Genomic DNA, 9,368 nt, shown 5'->3' with positions numbered 1-9,368 from the left:
CACTTTACCATATAAAACACACTAAATGATCAAACTTTTTGAACATGCATATACATGTTTATGCCAAAGATATGCACAAATTAGCCAAAATGCAGTTAGTACCAAAACACTAAACATATCGATTTCAAAACAATTCAACAAGCCAACAAAGTAATTCAAGTCAACGGTCCTAACGCAACTCTCCTGTGGAGCCCACCTAATCCACCAGCACGGCCCCGGCGGCCCTAGGGTGCAAACCTAAAGAATAGGTCCAAATAGTTAACTGCAACATTAAGTAAGAACCAAGTCGATCCACACTGGGACTGGCCATCTCCAAGTGCAATCAACTCAATCCCCACTTTGCCTTATGGAAAAAAATTTAGAAAAGTCCAATATCAAAAGCCTAGCATTCAATATTTACCTTAATAACCAAATACCCCACAGTCCGGCATCCTAAACTTCAAGCTTAGGATACACTACAGAGATTTGAAGCCTAAGCTCTGATACCAACTGTGACGGCCCCACCTCCCCCTAGGGCGTACCCCAGGGTTCGGCGGGTCGCCTGCCCAGCTCTCGCCGGGACTCACTCACTCACTACGATCCTCAAATAATTTACAATATAAATCTCAAAAATTACATCAAATTTTTCAATAATTACATAAACGAGTATATCAAGTTATACAAACCACGAGTACCAGAAGTACCCTAGAAAAGCTGATACCTCTAACCACCATGACAAATATATACAACTTACTAGTCCACTTATAACAAGTACAAGTTCAACTTATCTAAACACCTTCCCGAGCGATCCTCGCGTCGGCCCCCTGCTAAGGAAAACAAATAGAATGGGGTAAGCTATATGCTTAGTGAGTAACCAGGGGTAAAAATGTCATTTTTACATGTCAACATTTGACCAGTAAGAGCAAAGCAAAAGCAGAAAAGTAACACTACATAGTAAGGATACGGGTGGCTCCCAAGCCAACTCTTTTGTCGAGTTTGATCACTGGTTGACCCTTAAGATCCTGAGCTACACAGCTCACTTCTCTTGCCCAAGTCACGAGCAATAAATGCTCTAAAATATTTTTCAAGCAATAAATGCTCTGGTTCAAGCAATAAATGCTCTGGTTCAAGCAATAAATGCTCTAGTTCAAGCAATAAATGCTCTGGTTCAAGCAATAAATGCTCTGAAGTAATAAATGCTCTGTAAATATTCACAAGCCGTGAATGCTCTATAACAAATCATAAAAATCATATTTCACAGGTATAAATAGCAACTAATGGGGTTTAGATCGAGTGCGAAAAAGTACACCCTCGCCTAAGTGCCCATTCATAGTAAACTCATTTTTTTGTATTGAGTTACACAGAAATCCTGATCACTCACCTAAAGAGCAAGTATAACGAGAGAAAGTACGGAAATGAATTCAAGTCGCCAGCTAGTGGGCCCCACCGGCTCCGTCTAGCCCGCCTTCGCCTGTAGCAGAAGGTTGAACGATATCATCACACAAACAACTACTAAAGGACGCAAATTAAACAAAACGGCAAAATCGGCACATGCACGCGTGCGGAAACGGCAACGGAAACGGCCAGATTTGGCACCAAAAACCGTTTTAATAAAAAGTTAGGCTGGAAATGTCGGATCAAAGTGGGTGAGACACCCCTTCGAAGCTATGAGGAAGGGCTACCATTCTCATGAAGACACCTTAATCTAGATCTGAATGGAAGTAGGTCGAAATTATGGAAAACAGTACCAGAAATTTACGTGTTCGGGTGACGAACAGGGTTTGTTTGCTGGACCATAACTCACAGCTCACAAATCCAAATCAAGAAATTCCAAAGGCTTGGAAAGCTAGGACATAAGGCTATAACTTTCACGTTTGGATCAAAAGCTGAATCAATACAGATCATGGAGAAAAATGGGTCCAAACATTCCTGTCAGAACTGTCCAAATTCGAAGGCAGTTCTGACAACCGATCTTGTTTTAGTCACAACTGGAGCTACGGGACTCGGATTTGGATGACCTTTATACCGTTTCGAAGCTGAAACCAAGATCTATATTTATTATAAAGGGGTCAACACCCAGATCGTACGTTATCAAAACCGACAAAACAGGGCAGAAGCTAAATGCAGAACGTACGCAAATTCCAGGGTACAAAACAGGTACGAGTGTTTTATCTATAAATCGGGCTACCTCAGTCCAAATCAAGTGATTCCAAAACCATATGAAAGCTAAGAAACAGGGATACATTTTATCAGAAGACCTCAACAACCAATTCGAAAGCATTCCTGACCAAAACAACCAATTACAGAAGCAATTCTCCAATTCGGGTAAAACCAGGACAGCAATAGTAATTTCAACTTTTCTCATTCTACACTACTCCGATTGGCCTGAAATTTTGTAGGCACCTCTAAAATGTCATTCCCTACAACTTTCATGTTTTAAGACAAGGCAAATTCGGCCTCTAACTAGGAGTTATAAAACCGGACAGAATGTAGCTTCATGAACCCTAGGTTTTTCCATTTTCTTCCAAAACAGAAATTACTTGCAATCTTCCACTTTTTCCACCTTCTAGATGCCTTATATACCATTTCCAATCATCATACAAAACCACAACATATGAATCATATTAAATCAGAAAATTCATGATTAAATAGAAAATGTCATCAATCTTCACCATAAGTCATGAAATCATCCAAAAAATCACTTGTTCAACTACCACACCTACTAATTTCATCCCATAACCAACAAGGAAACAATTTCTTAACCACTTACCTTACAAACACTAGATACAAGGTAGATGAGAGTCTCTCCCTCCAAACAAAAACCACCAAGCACTTCAATCACTCCTAGCAAGTATGTTTTATGAAGGAATTTGAGAAATAAATGGTTGGATTACAAGATTTGGGCAAGAAAAGGGAGCAAAAATTGAAGAGCTCTCTTTCTTTTCTCTCTAGAGTTGGCCGACCAAGAAGGTGAAATTGAAAGACAAATTTTGGTCAAAATTGGTTTAGTAAAGGTAAAGAAAGACTAGTCAAATGCCAAGCTCCAATCACAAGGCAACATGTGTCCATTCCAAGCTTATCTCATTTCTTTTGTCTTGCAAGAATTAATGAACTAACCAAACCCCTAATTATCTCGTAACACCATGTAATATAAACCATATATACAAAGCTACTCCAAATGAACCACATTTACCGCACTTATCACACTAGTGGGTCCCACGTCCGGTATACGCTCTTAAATTCTCAAAAACTACCCGATACTAGAAAAATTATTTTAAAACTATCTTTGCTCATAAACTTTATCTGGAGAATTTTTCTAATAAAGAAAATGTAGAAAAGGCGGGCGATTAAATAAAATAGACCCTAGAAAATTAGAAAATTTCCGGGTTCTCACTCTCATTCTTTTCGGGGCGTCACAAACTCCCCCTCTTAAAAGAATTTCGTCCTCGAAATTCATACCTTTGGTGCCCCTGATCGGCCTAGAAATGTTTCCCCTCGTCCCTGATTTATTTCCTCCCCTCGACTTCTGAGGGCACTGAGCAACTAGGTGTTCATTGCTACCACATCGGAAACATCGCCGATTTTTCTCTTTCTTCCAACAGGTATCTTCCGTATGGTTAGTGGCCCCACAAACATCACATACTCTTCTGGTTCCCAACATTGATTCCCCATGTGAGACACCACTTTGGGGCCCTTTTCCTGCCTGATCTTCCTTTGTTTTACCTTGATTCGGAGTCCCCACTGGTCGTGTACCACTGACTTCCTTACTTCTCTTACTAGGCGGCTCGCTTCTCGAGCTTTGCTCACCAGTATAGGTATAGGTGTCAGATGGTGTCCTCTTCTTGTCACGGAAAGCTTTCACTTGACTCCTTGCCGTCCCTATTCGCTGTGCCTTTTCCAGGGTCTGGCTGAATGTATCCAACTGGGCAGCCGCCAGTGCCTCTTGTATTTCCACGTTTAACCCTTGGACAAATCGACGAATTCTCTTTCGGTCTGTTAGTACTAACTCTGGAGCAAAACGGGAGAGTTTGGTAAATTGTGTCTCGTACTCGGCCACACTTAACGGCCCTTGACGTAGGCGGATAAAGTTCTCTTCTCGCCTTTCTTGAACAATCGGTGGCAAATACTTCTCATTAAACTCACGGGTGAAATTGACCCAAGTCCAGGGGGTCTGCTCTCGTTCCCACTTAGCCTTTATTACATTCCACCAAGCTCTAGCTGGTCCCTCAAATTGGAAGACAGCAAAAGATACCTGCCGTTCGTGGTTCAAAATTTCTTTTTCTACCCTTTCGGGTTCTGGTCTCCGTCCCCTACCTTTTCCTCGGCCTCGGCTTCGTTCCCTACCTCCATCGCGGCCACCATCTTCCATTTGTTTTGAACACTTTACCATATAAAACACACTAAATGATCAAACTTTTTGAACATGCATATACATGTTTATGCCAAAGATATGCACAAATTAGCCAAAATGCAGTTAGTACCAAAACACTAAACATATCGATTTCAAAACAATTCAACAAGCCAACAAAGTAATTCAAGTCAACGGTCCTAACGCAACTCTCCTGTGGAGCCCACCTAATCCACCAGCACGGCCCCGGCGGCCCTAGGGTGCAAACCTAAAGAATAGGTCCAAATAGTTAACTGCAACATTAAGTAAGAACCAAGTCGATCCACACTGGGACTGGCCATCTCCAAGTGCAATCAACTCAATCCCCACTTTGCCTTATGGAAAAAAATTTAGAAAAGTCCAATATCAAAAGCCTAGCATTCAATATTTACCTTAATAACCAAATACCCCACAGTCCGGCATCCTAAACTTCAAGCTTAGGATACACTACAGAGATTTGAAGCCTAAGCTCTGATACCAACTGTGACGGCCCCACCTCCCCCTAGGGCGTACCCCAGGGTTCGGCGGGTCGCCTGCCCAGCTCTCGCCGGGACTCACTCACTCACTACGATCCTCAAATAATTTACAATATAAATCTCAAAAATTACATCAAATTTTTCAATAATTACATAAACGAGTATATCAAGTTATACAAACCACGAGTACCAGAAGTACCCTAGAAAAGCTGATACCTCTAACCACCATGACAAATATATACAACTTACTAGTCCACTTATAACAAGTACAAGTTCAACTTATCTAAACACCTTCCCGAGCGATCCTCGCGTCGGCCCCCTGCTAAGGAAAACAAATAGAATGGGGTAAGCTATATGCTTAGTGAGTAACCAGGGGTAAAAATGTCATTTTTACATGTCAACATTTGACCAGTAAGAGCAAAGCAAAAGCAGAAAAGTAACACTACATAGTAAGGATACGGGTGGCTCCCAAGCCAACTCTTTTGTCGAGTTTGATCACTGGTTGACCCTTAAGATCCTGAGCTACACAGCTCACTTCTCTTGCCCAAGTCACGAGCAATAAATGCTCTAAAATATTTTTCAAGCAATAAATGCTCTGGTTCAAGCAATAAATGCTCTGGTTCAAGCAATAAATGCTCTAGTTCAAGCAATAAATGCTCTGGTTCAAGCAATAAATGCTCTGAAGTAATAAATGCTCTGTAAATATTCACAAGCCGTGAATGCTCTATAACAAATCATAAAAATCATATTTCACAGGTATAAATAGCAACTAATGGGGTTTAGATCGAGTGCGAAAAAGTACACCCTCGCCTAATTGCCCATTCATAGTAAACTCATTTTTTTGTATTGAGTTACACAGAAATCCTGATCACTCACCTAAAGAGCAAGTATAACGAGAGAAAGTACGGAAATGAATTCAAGTCGCCAGCTAGTGGGCCCCACCGGCTCCGTCTAGCCCGCCTTCGCCTGTAGCAGAAGGTTGAACGATATCATCACACAAACAACTACTAAAGGACGCAAATTAAACAAAACGGCAAAATCGGCACATGCACGCGTGCGGAAACGGCAACGGAAACGGCCAGATTTGGCACCAAAAACCGTTTTAATAAAAAGTTAGGCTGGAAATGTCGGATCAAAGTGGGTGAGACACCCCTTCGAAGCTATGAGGAAGGGCTACCATTCTCATGAAGACACCTTAATCTAGATCTGAATGGAAGTAGGTCGAAATTATGGAAAACAGTACCAGAAATTTACGTGTTCGGGTGACGAACAGGGTTTGTTTGCTGGACCATAACTCACAGCTCACAAATCCAAATCAAGAAATTCCAAAGGCTTGGAAAGCTAGGACATAAGGCTATAACTTTCACGTTTGGATCAAAAGCTGAATCAATACAGATCATGGAGAAAAATGGGTCCAAACATTCCTGTCAGAACTGTCCAAATTCGAAGGCAGTTCTGACAACCGATCTTGTTTTAGTCACAACTGGAGCTACGGGACTCGGATTTGGATGACCTTTATACCGTTTCGAAGCTGAAACCAAGATCTATATTTATTATAAAGGGGTCAACACCCAGATCGTACGTTATCAAAACCGACAAAACAGGGCAGAAGCTAAATGCAGAACGTACGCAAATTCCAGGGTACAAAACAGGTACGAGTGTTTTATCTATAAATCGGGCTACCTCAGTCCAAATCAAGTGATTCCAAAACCATATGAAAGCTAAGAAACAGGGATACATTTTATCAGAAGACCTCAACAACCAATTCGAAAGCATTCCTGACCAAAACAACCAATTACAGAAGCAATTCTCCAATTCGGGTAAAACCAGGACAGCAATAGTAATTTCAACTTTTCTCATTCTACACTACTCCGATTGGCCTGAAATTTTGTAGGCACCTCTAAAATGTCATTCCCTACAACTTTCATGTTTTAAGACAAGGCAAATTCGGCCTCTAACTAGGAGTTATAAAACCGGACAGAATGTAGCTTCATGAACCCTAGGTTTTTCCATTTTCTTCCAAAACAGAAATTACTTGCAATCTTCCACTTTTTCCACCTTCTAGATGCCTTATATACCATTTCCAATCATCATACAAAACCACAACATATGAATCATATTAAATCAGAAAATTCATGATTAAATAGAAAATGTCATCAATCTTCACCATAAGTCATGAAATCATCCAAAAAATCACTTGTTCAACTACCACACCTACTAATTTCATCCCATAACCAACAAGGAAACAATTTCTTAACCACTTACCTTACAAACACTAGATACAAGGTAGATGAGAGTCTCTCCCTCCAAACAAAAACCACCAAGCACTTCAATCACTCCTAGCAAGTATGTTTTATGAAGGAATTTGAGAAATAAATGGTTGGATTACAAGATTTGGGCAAGAAAAGGGAGCAAAAATTGAAGAGCTCTCTTTCTTTTCTCTCTAGAGTTGGCCGACCAAGAAGGTGAAATTGAAAGACAAATTTTGGTCAAAATTGGTTTAGTAAAGGTAAAGAAAGACTAGTCAAATGCCAAGCTCCAATCACAAGGCAACATGTGTCCATTCCAAGCTTATCTCATTTCTTTTGTCTTGCAAGAATTAATGAACTAACCAAACCCCTAATTATCTCGTAACACCATGTAATATAAACCATATATACAAAGCTACTCCAAATGAACCACATTTACCGCACTTATCACATTAGTGGGTTCCACGTCCGGTATACGCTCTTAAATTCTCAAAAACTACCCGATACTAGAAAAATCATTTTAAAACTATCTTTGCTCATAAACTTTATCTGGAGAATTTTTCTAATAAAGAAAATGTAGAAAAGGCGTGCGATTAAATAAAATAAACCCTAGAAAATTAGAAAATTTTCGGGTTCTCACTCTCATTCTTTTCGGGGCGTCACATAAGGTCTTTAGTTGACAGCTCCGAGATTCTTTTCAAGATCCTCTTGAGCGCCTGAAAAAATAGTGATCAACTATCACTCACATATACACACAACCACTTATCATACAAGGAAGAAAGCACACTCGCTAAACATTTAAGGCAATGTCTTAGAAGTGCTTTAATCCGTCGAAAATCGAGATTTAAAAGTGAGGATTTAAAGTCACAAGGAAAACTTGTATCCTCCATGAAATCGGCTTTAAAACAGACTATCAATATCGAAAGAAAGTGAAAAGTTCTCAAAAGCTCATATCCTAAGAAATCAAGAATTTTCAGCTTTGTGCGACAAAACTTGGAAAATTAGATCTTGAGTTTGGTATACCCAAAAATGGAAAACTTTATACCTTTGAAAACTAGATTAAAAGTACTAGAAGACACTTTACTAAGATTCCAAACAGAAAGCATTTATTTTTCAGCTCAAAGTTGTTGATTCATGAAGACAAGACAGAACCAGTCTTGGTTTTCAGCGATGTTTCGAAATTCGGTAAAATTCACAGGAAGTGAATCAGCCTATGAAATTTATAACACAACAAGATTTCCAAATAAAGTTTCAAACACAACAAGCAGAACTAAATTTGGACTTTTGAGCAACAAGATATAACAGTTTGAAGTCGGTTGATTTTCGCGACCTGATCAGTGGATTTCCAGTTTTGAAGAGCAATTTTTTGGGCATCATTTGGGTATCGAAATGGCATTGAAATTATGTAAAATTTGGTACACTTAAACTTCCATATATGGAATACCTCTCTATCAAAATTTAGGCAAAATCTCGCATGGGAAGGTAGTTAACGAAACAACTAAAGTTTGTGAAATTTCTCAAAGCTAATATGCCAACCCTATCTCTCTTTCTTTTCAAAAGCTTTGTCTAACGAAATCAACCCCAATTCGCTCCATTTTTTAAACCAAGATTCCAAAAACATTTAATGAGAAATTTATGGGTAAATGACACTAAAATTTTTGAAATATAACATCCCAAAACAGACTTGACCATTGTAAGGCCCAAAGACAACCTAAGAGGGGGGGGTGAATTAGGTTGATTAAAATCTTAATCAAATTTATGCAATTTTTGCTTAATAAAAATTTACCTTCTTTTCTAGTAATGATCAATCAAGTAGATTAGAAGAAGAGAGCAATATTGATTCGAAAAACAAGTATAGATAAGCAATGAGAATTTTATTAAACAAAAAAGAATAAGATAGAATATCAAACCGATTGTCTACCAAGCTTTTCTCAAACTTGAAGACCAATCACTAGGTTAAGCAACTTATCTTTGATGAAAGATGATCAACTAGATATAAATGGAGGGAGCACTTCCTCCTTGCCCTAAGCCTCACTTAGTCAAGCTAAGAAGTTTTACAATCACTCAGATAACCCTCAACAAAGCTACACTAATGAAACTTTCAACCACAAGAGAAATGCTCACAAGAAATTCACACCACTTGGAGAACAAATCTAGCTTTGGAGACTATTTTCTAGCTAAAATATCTCTTGAGAACTTGTAAACAAAGTGTGCAAAAGTCCTCATCTGAATCAGAATCGTTTGTATTTAAAGGGAACCAAAAATGGGCTTCATTAA

This window comes from Coffea eugenioides, chromosome 5, assembly GCF_003713205.1.
Source record: "Coffea eugenioides isolate CCC68of chromosome 5, Ceug_1.0, whole genome shotgun sequence".
Classification (NCBI taxonomy): Eukaryota; Viridiplantae; Streptophyta; class Magnoliopsida; order Gentianales; family Rubiaceae; genus Coffea; species Coffea eugenioides.
This window is presented reverse-complemented; position numbering follows the sequence as displayed.